The sequence below is a fragment of the Chelonia mydas genome, chromosome 5, assembly GCF_015237465.2.
Source record: "Chelonia mydas isolate rCheMyd1 chromosome 5, rCheMyd1.pri.v2, whole genome shotgun sequence".
Taxonomy (NCBI): Eukaryota; Metazoa; Chordata; order Testudines; family Cheloniidae; genus Chelonia; species Chelonia mydas.
The window spans coordinates 103,114,235-103,136,323 of NC_051245.2; the positions used below are offsets into that span (position 1 = coordinate 103,114,235).

General features: G+C 41.4%; 1 protein-coding gene across 5 annotated transcripts in view; it reads right to left on the minus strand.

The window, feature by feature from the left end:
• The window catches only part of PTPRD (protein tyrosine phosphatase receptor type D), a 2,140,771-nt gene that overhangs the window by 597,615 nt on the left and 1,521,067 nt on the right, over positions 1-22,089 (minus strand). For all 5 annotated transcript variants that reach the window (XM_043546218.1, XM_043546214.1, XM_043546216.1 and 2 more), the window contains one exon: positions 16,457-16,499. The gene's annotated coding sequence lies outside the window, so the exon portion shown is untranslated. The remainder of the gene's footprint in view (positions 1-16,456; positions 16,500-22,089) is intronic.

Genomic DNA, 22,089 nt, shown 5'->3' on the forward strand with positions numbered 1-22,089 from the left:
TCGTCGTTCAAATGCCTCACTGCATCCAGAGTGAGGATCAAGGAATGTGCAGAGAACTGAGACTTGGTTTTCCATGTTGTTTTAGCCACTGTTTTCAGCCACCCACTGGCTGGGCTGTCAGTGGCGCATTTACCTCCTCAATTTAGCTAGTTTGCAGCCTCAGAAAGAGGGATTATATGTCCCTCCACAGAGGAAGCAATAACCTTGCAGGGCTGACAGTCTGACCCTTGATAGCATGGTTAGACCTGCCGGAGAATGCACTCCGCTACCATAGATGTTGAACAGCCAGGGTCACCACTGCACCACGTTGAGGTAGGAAATAAAATCATGATATAAAGCATACATGTATTATATGTGGCAGGCAGTTTTCTCTAGTTCCAGTCAACCTGCTTGGGGAGGTATAGAGAAGGATTTGAAGAAAATTTCTTCCTTTCTCCCCTCACTCTGACTCTAAGAAACCACAAGTTTGGGAAGAAATACATGTACCCCAGCTTCCAAGGCAACAATCTGGTCTTGCTCTGGACCCCCTATATTTGATCAACCATAATAATGGCCATACACTCACTAAAGGAAGGGTATGAAAATAGAAGGGGATCCTTCCATAACAAATACCTGCACTGGTCATCTGCCATGAATTTTATATATTCAATAGCAACATTATCACCTAACCCACCTGCTCCACCCCACTAGGTCCCAGACTTGCTATGGGGAAGGCGAAAAACCTCACCCTGCCTTGGCCAATTTCACAGTGAGGGAAACGTTCCTTCCCAGCCCACAAAGAAAATGTGAGTAGTATAATGCCCACAGGGGGTCATGAGGAAACCCAATCCTGTTGCAAATTTTGTGGCTGGGTGCTGCTGCCAGCCCAATCCAGGTAAGACAGAGCTTTTCCAGGACTACATGGGGTATAAATAACCCCCCTCCCCTCCACACACTTACTCTTCTGGTTAGCAGGAAGAGCAGTGTTCTTACCTTCACCTGGCACAGCTGCTTCCTGCTCTTCTCTTCTCCCCTTTTCTTTTAAGCTTCTCTCCATGCCCCCTCTACTACCTGTTACGGGGGGAGGGCCCCCTTAAAGGGGCCAAAGTACCCCTTTTCCTCTGGTTAATCAGACAAAGACTCACCCCATGGATGCTGTGCTGAGCACATTGTTTCAGCCATGAACTTTGTCTCCACCCACCTGATGACATTTAAAGTGCCAGGTTAATACCAGGTTAATACTCAGATAGGGAAAAATTATGTAGCTTTAATCCTTAGTTAATAAAGGATATTTTTGTGTATTTTCACAAGTTGCATAATTGGTCTGTGCACATGAGATTTCCAACCCCAATTTTACTGATCCAAGAGGTTCCGATTCTGTAGTTGGGATAAGCTTCAGATCTGTGTCCAAGCTTTTGTGCACTCATCTGAAATGTATCCATGTCTCCATAATCAATAACCTTGGAGACTGGAGGGTATTAGGAGAAAGACAGTTTACATTATTGCTAGGGCATATTTAATTGGATAGAACAGAAACTGAACATTTAATTATACATCATTTCTCTCAAATTTCATAGTGTTTCAGTAAATTCAGAACTAATAATACTAAATCTTTACTACCCGCCCAAGAGTAGTCATCCACACATCCCACTACAGTACTGTCATAAATATAAAGGAAAGGGTAACCACCTTTCTGTATACAGTCCTATAAAATCCCTCCTGGCTAGACGCAAAATCCTTTTACCTGTAAAGGGTTAAGAAGCTAAGGTAACCCCGCTGGCACCTGATCCAAAATGGCCAATGAGGGGACAAGATTCTTTCAAATCTGGAGTGGGGGACGGGACAAAGGGTTTGGTCTGTCTGTGTGATGCCTTTGCCGGGAGCAGATCAGGATGCAAGTTCTCCAACTCCTGTAAAGTTAGTAAGTAATCTAGCTAGAAAATGCGTTAGGTTTTCTTTGTTTAATGGGTTGTAAAATAAGCTGTGCTGGAGGGAATGTATATTCCTGTTTTTGTGTCTTTTTGTAACTTAAGGTCTTGCCTAGAGGGATTCTCTGTTTTGAATCTGATTACCCTGTAAGGTATTTACCATCCTGATTACAGAAGTGATTATTTTACCTTTCTTTAAATAAAATTCTTCTTTTAAGAACCGGATTGATTTTTCATTGTTCTTAAGATCCAAGGGTTTGGGTCTGTGTTCACCTGTACCAATTGGTGAGGATTCTTATTAAGCCTTCTCCAGGAAATAAGACTTGGGGGAGATATTTTGGGGGAAGACGCCTCCAAGTGGTCTCTTTCCCTGTTCTTTGTTTAAAATGCTTGGTGGTGGTAGCATACTGTTCAAGAACAAGGCAAAGTTTGTATCTTGGGGAAGTTTTTAACCTAAGCTGGTAAGAATAAGCTTAGGGGGGGTCTTTCATGCAGGTCCCCACATCTGTACCCTAGAGTTCAGAGTGGGGAAGGAACCGTGACAAGTACAATATCTGGTAAAATGGTCTTGTAACAGTGTTATTTGAGTATACACCTTATACTAACTTTCTTTCCCTGCCTCTGTCTCAGTTCCATAGTAAGAAGAAAAACTAGACGACATTCCTCCCATTTGTTTGCAGATGACAGACTTTCACCTCTATTTGCGGAATTGAAGAGGGGGGCGGGGCAGAGTGTGTGTTTTTGCCCTTTCAATTTTGCAATTTAATGCTACCATCCATTTGATATAGCATTTGTAGCTGTAAATACATTCAGTGGCAGATCCCTGCTATTCAGTGTCATGACCAGACTTCACACCTGTGAGTGACATAGCTTCACCAAAAGAATTTTTCACCTTACACTTTTTTTCCCCCGAACAACAACGTATGTACATAAAGCACAACAGCTATGCTAACAGTGAACAGTTACTGAAGAAGGAAACCCCTTTTTCCCACAACAGAATATTTTCCCCCCGTCCCTAAGAAATTATATATACTTCCAAAAGGGGATGCTTGGGTTAACTGTTTCATAAACTTCTTATTGCTAATTATTATTAAAGGAATGCAAGATGTGAGACAAACCACCAAATATTGAAAGCTTCTCCTATGAAAGATGTCTTACAGCAAATCTACTCATGATCCAGGCAGGATTCAAACTACATCCCTTGAGGTAAAAAGTCTAATCCACAGAGCTTATCACTAATGTATGTAATTATGAATTAGATATGCACTGCTCTCAGACATACTTTAATCAGTCTTTTACTGAATAATTAAAACAATACAGTAATTTTTGAACTTCTAGGAAGTCCCTCTGAGATGTCAGCATCAGTAATTAGAGAGGGTCAGAGGACAGGAAGTATTCCACATAACAGGAAGACAAGGATAATTTATAATGTGATATCAGAGCACATCAGGGCTCTGAAGGATTCTTCTAAACTCTGTGTGTATGATAACAGTGTTAAGCCAATATGGCATTAGTGTTGCTAATACTAATTATGATGTCAGTAATTAGAAACTGCAGGTTATGTTTGTATTCGTGAATATGTTTCTCTTAATCATAACAATGCACCACTCCTTTGTTTTCCATGGGCATTCACCCTCATGAGGCAAGAAAGTGTTCCGTTGAAATTTAAAATCACAATGAAAGGCAAAGATAAAATTTGAAATAATATAATCTTGCTAATTTTAAACCTCAAACAAAGTAACCCGACATATAATGAACCAAATGCCTAACACATTTCCCTTCACAGACCAACAAAGTTAATGAACATAGATTTTAAAAAGAACAACTTTAACTGTGTATCTTTTTGTGCAACACTACCAAAATATTGGTGTTATTGCTGTTAGAAAAAACAATAAAAATGATCACTAGTAACGAGCGATTTCTAAAACTGTATATAAGTAATGAGGAGGCAGTAGGGAACAGCTGGTTAGGAGCAAGCAAAGGCATTCACTTGCTTTAGAATCCATTTGAGTCTTTGCTTAAAATAATACATAACTACATTTTACTTTGTTTCTAGCTGTCTGTGAAACAGGCACTATCAGCTCCAACACAGGACATCAGGACAACAGCACAAAAAGAAGGGATAATAGCTAACAGGTTTTTGGTTTGTTTTTTTTTTAACAATAAGACTTCAAGTGTATTTAGTGCTGGTGCTCTCAGACTGACAGCACGGGAGAATGAAACCCTTTATCTTCGGCACAGCCATTGGCCATCTTAATCCGGTTTTGGAAGGATCACCTCTAGAAGCAAGAGGTAAAATCTTCTTCGATATTGGGGTTCTCAACCTTGGGCTTCCCGAACAAATTTAAGGGCATTACATTCAACCTTCCCTTCCCAAAATGCAAAACTGGAGGGTGTTCTAGCTAGATCCAGGCTAGATAGATGGGGAATCACACCTAAGTTGTGAACGCTAGTAATTAATAGCGGATATTGGTCCTTTTGATAGAGGGAGTATATTACTTCTGTTGTCTCCTCTGGCTGCTTCCTGTAGCCCACTATCATCTCCTCAGTCTTATCTAGGTTGAGCATTAGCCAGCTTGCATTCATCCATGCACCAGTCTCAGCTAGTCATTGACTAAGCTGCTGAACCCATGTCACTGAAGGTGGATGAGACAGAGACTAAGTTGGGTGTCATCAGAATGCTGAAAACATTGCATCTTGTGCTTTCTTACTAAGCCCACAAACAGCTTAAGATACATGTTGGACAGGAAGGGTGACAAAACAGCACACGGAGGTACCCCATGCTTTTGTAAGAGGTTTCTCTTTTTCTCTGTCCTTGATGCCACTTCTGCTCTTATCTGACCCCTCCACCCCACTCACAGTCAGGTATTCTTGCTTTGCTGATATTCTTCATTAGTTGTGGGGGTTCAGCTGTTACCCCTCATGCTCCTGGGATCCACTGGGTCAGAAGTGCACAAGGCATTTTGAGGCCTCTCTGGCCTTGAAGAAAGCAGCCAGTACAGCAGTTTGTCCGATCTGGCACATCATGTCAGAAAAACACCTGCATATGAATGGGAATGGTGGGAGACAGCTGAGAGGCAGGTGGGGTAACAAAGCATGGACTAGGGAAGGGAGGGAAAGTGACCTTTTGATGAATCTGAAATATCAGCAAAAGAAGTCTGAGCACAGAACAAATGATGGACTCAGGAAAGGCAAGGCATTGGGAGAATGGCCTGACTCATCAGATCTCAGGTTGGGGATGGAAGAGGCAAGACATATCAGACAAGAAAGGTAAAGTAGGGAAAAGAAGCATGGAGTAAATAATTGCAAGGTCCCTAGCCACCTACTTTCAGACCTTAAAAACATTTAGCTCATTTTGGATTGTGCACAGACCTGAGTTTCAAGAAGGATTTGATTTTGATGAGTTGGTCCATTCTTTCATGCTAGCCTGTTAGGTTCAAGTAATATGGTAATGGTTCTAAAATTAAAAATTTTTTAGTACTCATTGTTATAATCCAGCAGCTATTGTTTTCAGCTATTACCTACAAGTTACCAGTATAAACTTTCTACAGGCAATGCCTCTGAATAATCAATGTAGGGGCAGCATCTATCCATACTGAAAAGTGAGACTATTCCTAGCTTTTCTTTGCCTTTTTCAGGTTATCCATTAGCTAATGCAAACTGACTTGATGTAATTAACTGGGATGTGTGAAAAAAAATGAAATGTGAAAAAAGTATATACTTTATATATTATATATTTTGTGAGCAGGTGTAAAAAGGAGGTGAAAAATAGGCATTTCTCCCCCGCCTCAGAAGTAAGCAGCAGCAGATTTGAGGTTGTCTGCACATTTTATTAGGATTTTGGTGGAAGTTATTATGTCTATTGGGCTCCCAGGAAAGCAATCCAAACTTATTAGGAGATTGTGGAGATTGCCTTGGGTGGCGGATATAATAGCTGGAGCCACTGCTGCAGGATGCTGGGTTGGGGCTGCTCGGGCCGGCCCGAAGCTGGGGCTGTTCCAGCCGGCCGGTGCGAGTGGGGCTGGCAACTGCTGCTGCGGGCCACTGGGCTGGGGCTGGGGGCCACTGTCGCAGGACATTGGGCTGGGGTTGCTCCGCCCAGCCAGGGCAAGGGGTCGGTTGGCTGTCGCAGCTGGGGCTGCTCAGGCCAGGGCTTGGGTCAGTTGGCCGACTGGCTGGGGCTGGCCCGGGGTTGCTCTGGTGGTGGTGGGGGGGGAGGGTGGCTCGGGGTTGGCCACGGCAGGGGAAAAGGGGGCTCAGTGCTCCTGCTGCAGGGGGCGGGACCATGGGACTAACATCCCCGAAGGGCTGCGTGTCCACTTGCTGCCCGTGGTTATAGCACCTGGTTAGTTCTAGTACTATATAATTTAATGGATTTATTTAATGTTTTGTACTGTGCTCATCAATTTATTATTCAAGCACACATGCAAAAGTGAAAAAACAAACGAACAAAACAGTCTAGACACCTATCAATGAACTATTATAATAATTTGAGATATGTCCTGCTTAAACTAGGATTCAGGGCCTGTTTGCCTCAGTGCACAGACTTTTTTATACAAGACTGGAACAGAGTGGTTACACAAAGAAAAAGAATAGATCTCTAAATGAATAAACAGCAAAATAAGCATTAAAATATATATTATTAAGCTGTGTAATGATCACCAGTTTGATTGTAGGGGAGAAGTCAGCTGAAATAATGTCTGTGATTACAGAAAAGAGAAAAAAAAAATCCAACAGCAGCACCCAACTAAGGCAAACAATAGCCAAAAATTCAAATGTATTATTAAGATACAGAGTGCCCACAGCTCACGCTATTAATTCCTGAAGTCTACACCATAATCTCTCTTTTTTAGTCACCACAGGTTCAATTAATTCAAAAAAGTAAATGGCATATTAATGACTGGTTTAATAAATCAGGTACAGTTACAGTCCCAAATATGTTTAGATTCACAGCTTCACTTAATTTTCTCTCTGGTAAACACAAAGGTAATATTTCTATTAAATCCAACATGGTTGTACCTTAAAGATCATGGGTAAATTCCCATACTGCAGTTTCAAAAGCAATAGGGGGCTAGATCTTCAGCTGGTGCAAATCCTCAGTTGGTGCCAATTTAAGCCATCTGAGGATATGACCCCATGTTTTTACCCAGGAAGTAAATGGCAACATTCAAAAGAAGCCATTTCCTTTAGTGGAAAATGCACATTTTAATCCATAAAAGCAAACTATGTTAAGCTAAAGCTAAGATTTCAGTTCTGCCCTTACATAAGTGGGTGACTTCTCATTGAAGTCAATGGGAGTTGTACCCATTTATATGAAGTCAGAGCTAATCCCCTTGGCTAGATAGCTTAGCTTTCATCAGGAAATTACAAAATTAAGATAGCACAAGCAAACCGAATGCTGTGCCTTTATGCATACTTATGATAAACCAAGCAGTCCTTCAATTACACGGTCACATGCGATAAAGCTATATTTTATCATGCATTAACCATGAACAGTGGCTACACGTGTAGCATCTTGTAATTTGTTTAATTCTTGCGTAGTTATACTTTAATTGATTTAGTGATCTAAAATCTTTTACTACAGATTATTTACATGATAAACTCTCAAGCTATGCATTTTTAATAAATAAGTCAGCAGCCATAAACTACACACATTCTTTGTAACTGGTAATCAACCTTCCACATATGGATTTCAGGAGATGAGGCAGTTAACTACAAAACTAATTTTTACACCAATAAAGGTTCACTATTACTCTGTATTGGCTTTCCTGTTCTATAATATGATGTGTAAGTATGGTTTCCTGCGTTCTTTTCATATATATATGACTTCCATGGATTTGTTGTCTGGCATAGATAGAGTAGATCAAAGTATTATAAGAGTTTATGTACTTGTACCTACAGATGTAGAGAAATATAAACCAGAATATCATATTATTTAAGCAGCAGTAGTGATAGTATAACTAAAAACGGTATCAAACTCAAAGGGATATGTAATGCTTTTGTTCAAAAAGATAGAGTTAAGCTTGCGTGCACAACTTTAACAATTGTGGGCCTACTCATGCTAAATCTTGCAACCTTTCTCTAATATTTTGTTTTTAAATTAAATTTCTTAGTGGTTTTTTTTTTAAGGGAAAGATAGAAAAATAAAATTGTACTGTATGGAACTATATGACTAGACACATACTATGAGAATCATAGAATCATAGAATATCAGGGTTGGAAGGGACCTCTGGAGGTCATTTAGTCCAACCCCCTGCCCACAGCAGGACCAATCCCCAACTAAATCATCCCAGCCAGGGCTTTGTCAAGCCTGAACTTAAAAACTTCTAAGGAAGGGGATTCCACCACCTCCCTAGGTAACGCATTCCAGTGTTTCACCACCCTCCTAGTGAAAAAGTTTTTCCTAATATCCAACCTAAATCTCCCCCACTGCAACTTGAGACCATTACTCCTTTTCCTGTCATCTGCTATCACTGTGAATAGTCTAGATCCATCCTCTCTGGATCCACCTTTCAGGTAGTTAAAAGCAGCTATCAAATCCCCCCTCATTCTTCTCTTCCGCAGACTAAACAATCCCAGTTCCCTCAGCCTCTCCTCATAAGTCATGTGTTCCAGACCCCTAATCATTTTTGTTGCCCTCCGCTGGACTATCTCCAATTTTTCCACATCCTTCTTGTAGTGTGGGGCCCCAAACTGGACAGAGTACTCCAGATGAGGCCTCACCAATGTCGAATAGAGGGGAACGATCACGTCCCTCGATCTGCTGGCAATGCCCCTACTTATACACCCCAAAATGCCATTGGCCTTCTTGGCAACAAGGGCACACTGTTGACTCATATCCAGCTTCTCGTCCACTGTCACCCCTAGGTCCTTTTCTGCAGAACTGCTGCCTAGCCATTCAGTCCCTAGTCTGTAGCGGTGCGTTGGATTCTTCTGTCCTAAGTGCAGGACTCTGCACTTGTCCTTGTTGAACCTCATCAGATTTCTTTTGGCCCAATCCTCCAATTTGTCTAGGTCCCTCTGTATCCTATTCCTACCCTCCAGCATATCTACCACTCCTCCCAGTTTAGTGTCATCCGCAAACTTGCTGAGGGTGCAATCCACACCATCCTCCAGATCATTAATGAAGATATTGAACAAAACCGGCCCCAGGACCGACCCTTGGGGCACTCCGCTAGATACCAGCTGCCAGCTAGACATGGAGCCGTTGATCACTACCCGTTGAGCCCGACAATCTAGCCAACTTTCTACCCACCTTGTAGTGCATGCATCCATCCAGCCCATACTTCTTTAACTTGCTGACAAGAATACTGTGGGAGACCGTGTCAAAAGCTTTGCTAAAGTCAAGGAACAATACGTCCACTGCTTTCCTCTCATCCACAGAGCCAGTTATCTGGTCATAGAAGGCAATTAGATTAGTCAGGCATGACTTTCCCTTGGTGAATCCATGCTGACTGTTCCTGATCACTTTCCTCTCGTATAAGTGCTTCAGGATTGATTCCTTGAGGACCTGCTCCATGATTTTTCCAAGGACTGAGGTGAGGCTGACTGGCCTGTAGTTCCCAGGATCCTCCTCCTTCCCTTTTTTAAAGATTGGCACTACATTAGCCTTTTTCCAGTCTTCTGGGACTTCCCCCGATCACCATGAGTTTTCAAAGATAATGGTCAATGGCTCTGCAATCACATTCGCCAATTCCTTTAGCACTCTCGGATGCAACGCATGGACTTGTGCACGTCCAGCTTTTCTAAATAGTCCCGAACCACTTCTTTCTCCACAGAGGGCTGGCCACCTCCTCCCCATGCTGTGCTGCCCAGTGCAGTAGTCTGGGAGCTGACCTTGTTCGTGAAGACAGAGGCAAAAAAAGCATTGAGTACATTAGCTTTTTCCACATCCTCTGTCACTAGGTTGCCTCCCTCATTCAGTAAGGGGCCCACACTTTCCTTGGCTTTCTTCTTGTTGCCAACATACCTGAAGAAACCCTTCTTGTTACTCTTAACATCTCTCGCTAGCTGCAACTCCAGGTGTGATTTAGCCTTCCTGATTTCATCCCTACATGCCCGAGCAATATTTTTATACTCATCCCTGGTCATTTGTCCAATCTTCCACTTCTTGTAAGCCTCTTTTTTGTTTTTAAGATCAGCAAGGATTTCACTATTAAGCCAAGCTGGTCGCCTGCCATATTTACTATTCTTTCTACACATCGGGATGGTTTGTCCCTGTAACCTCAATAAGGATTCTTTAAAATACAGCCAGCTTTCCTGGACTCCTTGCCCCCTGGTGTTATTCTCCCAGGGGATCCTGCCCATCAGTTCCCTGAGGGAGTCAAATTCTGCTTTTCTGAAGTCCAGGGTCCATATTCTGCTGCTCTCCTTTCTTCCCTGTGTCAGGATCCTGAACTCGACCATCTCATGGTCACTGCCTCCCAGGTTCCCATCCACTTTTGCTTCCCCTACTAATTCTTCTTGGTTTGTGAGCAGCAGGTCAAGAAGAGCTCTGCCCCTAGTTGGTTCCTCCAGCACTTGCACCAGGAAATTGTTCCCTACACTTTCCAAAAACTTCCTGGATTGTCTGTGCACCGCTGTATTGCTCTCCCAGCAGATATCAGGATGATTGAAGTCGCCCATGAGAACCAGGGCGTGCAGTCTAGTACCTTCTGCGAGTTGCCAGAAGAAAGCCTCGTCCACCTCATCCCCCTGGTCCGGTGGTCTATAGCAGACTCCCACCACTACATCACTCTTGTTGCTCACGCTTCTAAACTTAATCCAGAGACATCTCAGGTTTTTCCTACAGTTTCAGTACCTGAGCTCTGAGCAGTCATACTGCTCCCTTACATACAGTGCTACTCCCCCACCTTTTCTGCCCTGCCTGTCCTTCCTGAACAGTTTATATCCATCCATGACAGTACTCCAGTCATGTGAGTTATCCCACCAGGTCTCTGTTATTCCAATCACATCATAATTCCCTGACTTTGCCAGGACCTCCAGTTCTCCCTGCTTGTTCCCCAGGCTTTGTGCATTTGTATATAGGCACTTGAGATAACCCGCTGATCACCCCTCATTCTCAGTATGAGGCAAGAGCCCTCCCCTCTCACACGCTCCTGCTCGTGCTTCCTCCCGGTATCCCGCTTCCCCACCTACCTCAGGGCTTTGGTCTCCTTCCCCCGGTGAACCTAGTTTAAAGCCCTCCTCACTAGGTTAGCCAGCCTGCTCGCGAAGATGCTCTTCCCTCTCTTCGTTAGGTGGAGCCTGTCTCTGCCTGGCACTCCTCCTTCTTGGAACACCATCCCATGGTCAAAGAATCCAAAGCCTTCTCTCCGACACCACCTGCCTACCCATTCATTGACTTCCACGACTCGATGATCTCTACCCCTGCCTTTTCCTTCCATGGGGAGGATGGACGAAACCACCACTTGCGCCTCATACTCCTTCCCAGAGCCACGCAGTCTGCAGTGATCCGCTCAAAGTCATTCTTGGCAGTATCATTGGTGCCCAAGTGGAAAAGCAGGAAGGGGTAGCGGTGCGAGGGCTTGATGAGCCTCGGCAGACTCTCCGTCACATCGCAAACCTTAGCCCCTGGCAAGCAGCAGACTTCTCTGTTTTCCTGGTCAGGGCGGCAGATAGATGACTCAGTCCCCCTGAGGAGAGAGTCCCCGACCACCACCACCCATATTTAATAGCATAAATACATAACTGTACCTTTACTCTTTAATTTTATCAGTTGTACTCTTTCATAAGCTAAATAAATTGATCATCTTGAGTCTCTCATCTTAAAGTGCATTTGCCAGACCTCAAATCATCTTCTCTGAACCTGCTCCCATTTTTCAATTTTCTCTTTTCTCTGGTGCTCAGCTATAGTCTCACCAATCCACATTGCAGTATCTCACTGATGAGCAGACCATTGTCATGATAAACTCTAATGTGAACAGGAACTATATACAGAAATTAGGTGACAAACTTTCTGCTCTCTGTGTAGCTTCAGTCTGCAACTGCCCTATCCTGGACTTCTTTGTGTCTGCTCCCAGCAGGAAGTGTGTCCCAGGAAACCAAAGACTGTATATAGAGTGGTTTCAGAGTAGCAGCCGTGTTAGTCTGTATCCGCAAAAAGAACAGGAGTACTTGTGGCATCTTAGAGTCTAACCAATTTATTTGAGCATAAGCTTTCATGAGCTTATGCTCAAATAAATCGGTTAGTCTCTAAGGTGCCACAAGTACTCCTGTTCTTTTTGTATATAGAGCGTACAGGAAGCCTACACTTCCTGGAGAACTTATTCCACAGCACATCTTCCCATTTTAGATCCCTTTTTAATATGCCCTGAGTAATTTAATAGTGTTTTTGTTTAAATTATCAAACTATTACAAATACACTAACTGACTTAACTGTTCAGTTTGCTTAAACACAATGCTAACAAGTCTTGATCAGTCTTTCAGGGTGTTTCAGCAATCTTCCTAGTCTGCTGTATTGCAAGCCCTCTTTACAATCAAAAAAATATTACAATAAAGAAATTTGACTACTTTCCTAGTCTTTTCCTCACTATCACAGACTCCTTAATCATCCTTTGTTTTTGTCCTATATCTAGTAATTGAGAATTTATAGGTCTACGGTAGAGGAGTTCAGGAGGTGACTTTCCATATTGCAGTGGTTATCTCTATAGTTGAGCAGTGCTAAATGTCTATCTTCTCTTGTATCTATTGCTTTTTTGTGCAAGTTCTTCACTATATGTACTCCATATTCAGCTAATCCATTGGCTCTAATATATATGGGAAGATATACAGTGGTGAGCTGGAGCCAGTTCGCGCGAACCGGTTATTAAATTTAGAAGCCGGTTGTTAAAGGGGTGGGCAAACTGCGGCCCGCAGGACCATCCTGCCCGGGGAGGCTCCCTTGTGAATTTTTACTTACTCAGCAGGACTGCGAGCCTTCGGCAGCACTTCGGCGGCGGGCCCTTCACTCGCTCCGAGCCTTCGTCGGCATTCAGTGCCGCCAAAGACCCGGAGCGACTGAAGGACATGCTGCCGAAATGCCGCCAAAGGCTCGGAGCGACTGAAGGAACTGGTTCTTCAGCTTCTGGCAGTTCATCACTGAAGATATATATGTCTCATGTCATGATGAATGTCATACATGTTAGCAAAGTTCAGGAATTCCCTATTGTTGAACTGTGGTTGTTGTCAGTTATTACTGTTCTTGGAATTCCATGCCATGCAAATACAGATTTAATGTGCCTGACAACTGTTGCTGCTGTGGTATATTCAAGTGAGATTACTTCTGGGAAATTAATAAAGTAGTCCATTATAACTGGGTCTTATGATCATGTCTTCCCAAGTTGAACTTGTCAGTTCCAACTTTGTCCCAAACTCCAAGTTGTTTGCATGGTAACGCTGTTCCTTCTGCTAAGAATGTCTGTACTTTTGTACACCTGCTCACCATTTACCAGAAAGTTATTATTTCCTCAGTAAGTAATTGCAGATTTTCCATCATTTATGAAAGGCCTCTGATGATAGATGATACAGAATGATAGCAGAATCTCAACAAAGCCTTGCTTTATCATCATACCACACATGGTTATTTTGAAACCCTGATAACATATGCCTAGATTAATACTAGTGCTGCTATCTGATTTATTAATAATTTGTGCTGATTTTCTTCTTTCCTGCTCCCTCTCCCGTAATATGCTGTGTCTTAGCAACCTTTCATTTGCTCTTGGACAATTATAATTTAGTAATTAGAAATAATAGAACCTTTTGACTAGTTAAAATAATGTCTCTGCTCGTTTCTTAATTCATGTACAATCCAGACTCCCTATGATTAGGTGATCCTGATTTATCTTTTTCCTTGGACACTTAAATCTAAATATAAAATGAAATCTATCAAAGGCAGGCTGAAGTGAAGACATCCTTTTGTGGCAAAGAAAACCTCATCAACCAGAGAGAATTTTTTTCCCCTGCATAACACGCTGTGCCAGGTGAGAGGAAAAAAAGTATATTATATAACTGTCAGTTTTTATAACATCATAGGCTTTCATGAAGATTCAATATTCTAAGTGATGTCATAGCCGCCTCAGGAGGATGAATACTTGTATGCTGCATAAGATAGTGATTCATTACTATGATGGCACAGAAATGGAAATGCATTACTTACAGCATCGAGAGCTAACTCAGACTCGCTGGGATTTCAGTGATTCCATGTCAACTTGTCTTAGAACTGCTTTTAAGTCTTTTGTTCATGGAGGACATCAGAAAATAATGACATCAAAAACACATCGTGAGAGACAGTCTCTGCCCCAAAGATCTTACAGTCTAAATAGACAAGACAAAGGGTAGGGAGGGGAGTCAGAAGCACAGAGAAGTGAAGTGACTTGCCCAGGTCACGCAGCAGGTCAGTAGCAGGGCTGGGATTAGAACCCAGATTTCCTGACTCTCACAATCTGGTGCCCTCTCCACTAAACCTACCTGATTTGTGGCTGTAGACAGGTAGTTAGAGTCTTAAATGTTGGCAATGTATTCTCAGTTGAGACAGAACATTTAAAGGTTCTTTTAAAAGTCTTTGTTTTTTAAGATGTTCAATTATGTCAGATTTTAACCTGTAAGTCAAAAAGGGCAGGTCCTCGTGTCCTGTCCGAAACGTCCATATCCCCAGTTCCCGCCCCCCACCCACCTCCCTCCAGAAGGGGAAGAAAAAAATCTTCTCAGACATAAGGACTATTTGTATTAATTATTTTTTAAGAAGTGTGTGCACAGGATTTATTCCAACATAGATTATGAGGACTGGATTTTCTCGTTCAAAAGCATACTGATATATAACCATCAGCTGAAATAGGATCACATAGGCACATCCCAGTTAAATTAACTACAGATATCAGAGTAGCAGCTGTGTTAGTCTGTATCCGCAAAAAGGAAAGGAGTACTTGTGGCACCTTAGAGACTAAAATTTATTTGAGCATAAGCTTTCAGTTTATGCTCAAATAAATCTGTTAGTCTCTAAGGTGCCACAAGTACTCCTTTTCTTCTAACTACAGGTAGTAATCTAAAATCTTTGACCCTTTCCTAACTCTCTCTTGTATTTGTAGGTCCCATTTTTATTGCTACTCTCCCCACCACCCATCTTGCTCAATGAGGATTTGTTTGCCTGCTCAGTTTACTCTGTTCTCTATTTCATTCTATACAGAGATACCAGCAAAGAACGGTTGAAGGAAGCGTTGAGAGAGGAGCCTGCCACCAATGGCTTCTCACCTGCTAAACAAAGCAGCCTCCAGTGATGGCAAGAAAACATTATTTAAAAGCTGTCAACATGCAGGCTGATTTTAAAAACTGAGGACAACCCTGGCTGAAATGGGACTCCGAGCAATTATACCTAAATATGGCACCAGTTTTGACTTTAGAGTTTCCATTTATTGCAACATGTAGGAAATACAAAAACAAACTTTAAATAATATAAAAAGAAAAGGAGTAGTTGTGGCACCTTAGCGACTAACCAATTTATTTGAGCATAAGCTTTCGTGAGCTACAGCTCACTTCATCGGTAGCTCACAAAAGCTTATGCTCAAATAAATTGGTTAGTCTCTAAGGTGCCACAAGTACTCCTTTTCTTTTTGCGAATACAGACTAACACGGCTGCTACTCTGAAACCTTTAAATAATATAATTCTTACTGGCCTAACAGAGAAATAGAAACAAACAACCGAGAGACCATCCTTCACCATATGCCTGGCTTGTACATTTTGTAGCCTGACTGGCAAATGGTAAATCACTGTTCACATCTTAGGTAAATCCAAATATGACAGGTATCATGCATTGCAGATTAAAAGCTATCGATGTACACATACAATAATTAATACTTCACTTCATTGATTTGAGTTGCTGGTTAGTTTTAACATGCTGCTGTAATCGGATATATTCTCATTAAGGACTTAATCCAATTCCTATTCAAGTCAATGGAAAGAGACAGGAAAGGGAGTTGAAAGAGGCCCAAAGTGTTTGATAATCAGATTTCTTCACAACTGAAATACAGAATTGTCTTTAAAAGAATGTAAGAATTTACATGTAAACTTTCAAGTAGCTGTGATATGCAGAACACATGTTTACAAGAACCCATGAAGTGTTTTGCTGGTTTACTGAATCTGACACCAAACAGAAAAGCTATAAAGGCTCAAAAGCAACCTTTTGTTTGTTTGTTTGTTTACTTATTCTACTCACTAACTACATTTCCATTTAATTTGCAGCATACCTGACAAACCCACTTTGGGATTAAGACTCTTGTCCTTTGTTCCAAAAAGCCTGAAAAAATCTTAACTGTGATCTCACCCCTGGCCCCTCCAGACTCCTTTGAACAAGATTTCACTGCAAAAGCCACCGCTCCAAACAATGTGCTGTTTCCCACCTACAGGAATCTTAAAAATAATACTCTTTCCAACAACTGCTAGAGGATGCCAAGTACAAGACAAATTTTAGATTTACATCAAGAAATCCATGCCAAAAATTAGTGACATTCCCCTTAAGAAAAAAGTTGAACTGTAACCATAAACACGTTGAAATACAGCATATGTAAAATCTTACTTTGGTTTCTTCAGAATCTGCTGATGTCCACCGGACTTCTCACCTAAGGAAAAAAGACAGAATGATCAAGTTTTGGGAAATGCCTAATATATTTTCCATTAGAGAGTTTCTAAAAGAAGGTCAAGAACAAGCAACAACATTTTTATATTTTACCTTGAATCTCAGCTGCCCACTGAATGCATCCGATGAAGTGAGCTGTAGCTCACGAAAGCTCATGCTCAAATAAATTTGTTAGTCTCTAAAGTGCCACAAGTACTCCTTTTCTTTTTGCGAATACAGACTAACACGGCTGCTACTCTGAAACAGTACATGTTAGTCATTCAGTATCTAACAGCAAAGGATACTGACTGATGTTTTTACAGTGTGCGTAGAAGAAAAGATATTTTCATTCATTTATATAAAGCAGACAACTATTTGGGTTACAAATAAAACAAAGTCTGACATATAAAAGAGAAAACAAAATCCTCTGTAATGAATTACCATCACCTTCCACATGTTAGTCTATGAAGAGAGACATAATACCTGCTTTATATGCATGATATTACATACTCCAGGCTAGCAGGTAAGGATAATCTGTGTGTACTCTTTGGACTCAATCAACAACAATTTTTATGGTCTTTTGGGAAATACAGGTCTGACTGTATACATAGCCCTGAGCATTAAGGACCTGACCCAGTGCCCAGTGAAGTTAATACAAAGCCTCTTGTTGACTCCATTGGACTTTGGATCAGGCTCTAAGAGAAGGATTAATATTAAAAAGGTGCATTTCATTCTCACTGACCAAATGTATTCAGTTCCAAAGTATACTACAGATGACAGACTCTACATTCAGAGGCAAAGTTCCTTCAACTTAAATTCCTCTTTTGTGAACAGTAGCTACAGTCTTTAAAATCGGTCTCCTTTAAAACAAAAACATTACAAAGAAAAGAAATACAAAAGCATTGACCTAAACTTTTCAGCAGAGGAATGGACATGAGAAGCGCTCAGATATTATTGTACTAATTATAGAGCAACTACTGGAGCTGACTGGAAATTTTTCAGTGAATAGATTTTACTGATAGAAAAAATTTCTTGTGCTCACATTTTTGCCAAAAATACTGACATTTTCCCAACCAGCCTTAAAATGTCCCTAGAGAGAGAGAGGTAAGTTGTGATCGTTAGTGGTACATTCAGAAACTTACACAGTTCTGAACCACCTTTGATTAATCAAATCCAATTTTTTTTCCTGCAAATTTTGTAAGGCATAAATACACACTGAACTGTCAACAGTAAATAATATTTGGATAGTACCGTGAATGTCATGCTAACTAAACACATGGGGAAGGCTCTCTAAAGCTGATGCAGTGAGGTGTAACTTGTAACACTGCAAGGACTGAGTCCAACGTAGGGCAGGCAGTACTCTATAATAGCGCCTCCCTCCTTCCAAGACCCTGCCAACAGGAGCAGATTTAACTCCAGTAATGCAAACCCCAAGCATTCAAGTATGAGTCAGGCCTCCAAATATCTTGAGGTTGGCTTTAAAATAGTGAGTTTAAAAACAAACAAAAACAATAGATTTTAGGCTCTCCCCTTCCTCCCCCGGAAACCGTTTCTGAGCCTTTAGGGTGCCCTTGGGTCATGTTCTCAAGTTTTTTCTCAGAAACCATGAGGGTTAGTAAGATGTGGTCTTTGTTTGTTTGTTTTTTAAACGAAAGCTGAGATTCTCATGTAATGACTAGACTTCAGGAACTGGGGCTTTAAGACAAACACCAAATATCATGAGACTCACAATAAAATTGTAAGAGTTGACAAAAATGTAACTCCTGTCAGGGGCTCCACAAAAACTCCAGAGGAAGAAGTTACTGCAAAGAGAAGCAGGGCACTCCCTGGCAAAAACCCCTTCTTGATCATCCTTGGATCAGGCTGCCCTGCCTATCACCCAAAGCAAGGGAGGCTATGGCTAGTTTCTACAGTTACATTTTCCTCTCCAGTGCATTTTCTGTTACTGGAGCCCTGCCTAGAGCATGGGAACATGGGTATGCCTTAACGGGACCACTCTGAGCCTGCTACCAGTTTGTGCTGCCTCTTTCGTGACCCCATCAACAGCACTGGCCAATCAGGGGGATTAGCAGCAGCAGGACGAGTCACTGCCACAGCCAGTCATTTCTCATTCAGGATGAGGGCTGGTAGGAGCAGGAGGAGAAATGGGAGGGGGATGCTCAGGAGGGACAGGTCCAAGGAGCTGTTTCTGCAGCAGCAGCAGAGGGCCAGAGGCCTAAAGAGATCAGGAACATCACTCCACCCCAGGAAGCCAGCAGGACTGGTAGCAGCCATCCAGGAGGAGAGGCAGCCCAGGAAGAGGAGAGTGCACCCCAGCACTGAGTGCATTAAAATACATACATTTTGCTTGAAAAGAGACCACTTAAAAAGTGCTTGTCTTAGGGGAAATTTTCACAAGAAACGTTTGAGTTGTGAATTCATATAAAAATGAAGAGACAAAAAATTAAACACCATTTCTGAGAAGTTTTGCATATTATCTGTTCAGCATATGGTAACGTGGCTTTTGATTTCACTGCTGTTTCCCCTCATTCCCCAGCTGCACTACTCTAATAAGTAATAAATAATAATAATTTCTATTTAACTACAAAACAATTGGGAGTTTGTGAACATATTACTACTCTAGCTGTTCCTTTCAACACTATGTCTCCACATCTGCCTCACTAGTAATTCTTCAGGGAAAAAGCTAAAGGGTCTGACCCTGAAAGGACTTACATGCCTGAGTAATTTTACTCATGTAAATAGTCCCACTGAAGTCCTGCTCACAGGATCAGAGGCATAAAATAGCCATGAATTAACTTTTTCCAGTAAGCGTGCTAGCGGTAGGGGAACTCAGCTTATGTGAGCTGCAGCCTAATTTGGGGTAGGTATTTCCACAACAACTAAAAGAGGAATTAAAGACAGCAATATTTTTAGAAAAAATTAATTAAATATGAAAAGAAGCTGCTGTTGCTCAAATAAAATATTTAATGGGCTGGCTGTGGATATAATATTTATTATATTCAGAAGCTAAACATTTATCAATATAAATCAAGAATGGTCTTTCTTTAGATAAAATGGGTAAACAATTTTGCACTGCTTCATGCACAGCTGTATCTTCTATAGTGCCTGCCACTGTAGTATCTAATTATCTAACTTCTGCTGCCCTTGGGGACCTCTGCAGCTGTAGAGAACGGGTCAAGATTTGCCCCTTTTATACATATTTTGGCTTATGTTCTTTCAATAAAAGTAACATCATCTAATTTGTTTTCTGGATATTCTCAAGTATTTCTCTCCCCTTCATGCATATTTATCCTCCTCTCTATTCACCAACACCCACCATTCTAAAAATCCTGGAGTCACTGTACTTATTTTACACTGTAGTCATGTCTGCTTCACTTCCACCCAGTCCTCTCTCTTTAATGCTCCCACACAGTCTCCTTCTTCCTACTCAATCTTGCAGCTCCCCGTTTTTGGAACAATTTCCCTCTTCCTTAGCACCAAGTGACCTGCCTCCTCTGAACATACACTTCTTTCACGCAGCCTTTCAGTGAGGACCTCACCCATGAGCCACTCTGCTCCCATTTTTTCATTTGATGTTTCTTGCTTATATTATAGTCATGTTTGTTATGGTCCAATCATACAGTTTAGTGAGGCAAAAATTCCTATTAAAAGACAAAGGGCCAAATTCAGCCCTGGCCACAACTGGCTGCGGCTCCATTAACTTCAATAGAATTGCACCTGCTTAATCTAGATCTGAATTGGGCCCACTGATTTTCAGTGGGCAATTTTGACCAAGTCAGAATGAAGGACTGCAGAATTGGGCCCTTAGATTTCAAAATAGCTGGGTCAGAGAACTTTTAACATTTCTGCAAAGCACATTGTTCACTTAAGATGAAATTCACCACATGCCGAGGGCCAACACGAGGCCTATGCACCACTTACTTCCCACTCAACACTTCAGTCCTGGAAATATTTATGAACATCTTAACATCATGCACATCAGCAGGCTGACCTTAATGGGGCTCCTTAAATGTGTAAAGTTAAGCACTGGCATGAGTATCTGGAAGATTCTGGCTGAAGTCCTCAGGATAGGCTTTGTGATGGCTCTCTCTGCTGTGACGAATTTTACCCTTACAATGCATTTTGAATGATTAAGTATAATAATACCCTCTTCAGGAAAAAGTATCTAAGATTGATCTTAGTGTAGCTGAGGCTTGATCAGTGACATGTAAATCCTTAAATCCCCCCCTCTTTATTTTGCTTTCCATCTCTCACTGTGTCACATTACAGCACTTAGTTTCTGGGTTTGTTTCACTGCAACTAATAACTTTACTGGGGAGCGTGACAAGATTGTTCCATTTAGTCTGTGCTCCCTATTTCGCTTCATTTTTCCCAAACGTATTACTTTCCATTTTTTCATATCAGATTGTATTTCCATTTCTTGGTCCAGTCTCCTAAGAGATCTGTATCCCTCTGGATCTAGTTATAGTGTTAACCATTCTGTGTCTTACTTCCAATGTAATGAACCTCATCCAGATCTGTACCTAATCAAGAGAGATCCCCAGAACCATTTACTGCCTGCTCCCTTCCAGCTAAAGGGGAAAAAAATGAAGAAAAAAAAATCAACAAAAATGCGCACTCTGTTTTTAATCCTCTTCTCTAACCAAAAGGTTATAATGATGATGATATTACAACTTAACCCTTCATCTTTCTTATGGAAACTCATTAAATGCTTTTTGAAAACCTAAACCTGTAAGATCCAATGTCATTTCCTCCTTCTGTGATGGCAATGATATGGTCGGTTCCAAAACCTGTTGAATTTAATGGAAGACTCCTATTGGATTCAAGTGGGCTTTGGCTTGGGCTCTTAATGAACAAAAATAGTTAATTAAGCAAGAGTTTACTATCATAGATCTATGGTGGAAGTCTCCATCCCAAATGGTATCTTTCCTTTTCTTCCCTTATTAAAGCCTAAAAACTGTACCCAGTTGTTTTCCCTAAAGTGATAAATCATGTTTCCTCTAATATTGTTTCAAATACTTTTCCCCAAAAGAAACAAATAGACTACAGTATTAATGCCATGTCTCAATTATTTTCTGTATAATAGTACTACAGTATGTGTGCCATTTCCAGTCCTTAGGAAATTGCCCATTCCTCAAAAACCAATGTAGCAATGATCTAGAACATCACTGATTTCCTTCAATATATCGCTGTTTAACTTACTTTCTCTTGACACTAGAAAATGCTCTAACCCTGAATGGTTGTCCAGTGGGATAAGGGGATTGTGAAATTCCCTGTTCCTTGAGTACCATTGCAAAAGGGCTAAGCTAAAATTGCAGTCTGTGTCCTCAGAACCTAAGTTGAATACAATGATAGAATACAGAGAATGCCGAAGGAGGTTGTTTATAGTCACAGGAGCTGGCCAGCAGGCTTTGAAATCTATTATTTTTTTCAGGAAACCCTGAGGGCTGATTTCAAAATATATTGGCTGGCTCTCCTGATTATCCAAACTTTTTGGATGTCACCTGGACATTTTGATAATTGCGGTTCTAGCTTAGGAGATGTTTGTGTACACACACACACACACACAAAAAGAGAGAGATGTGCTATATTAT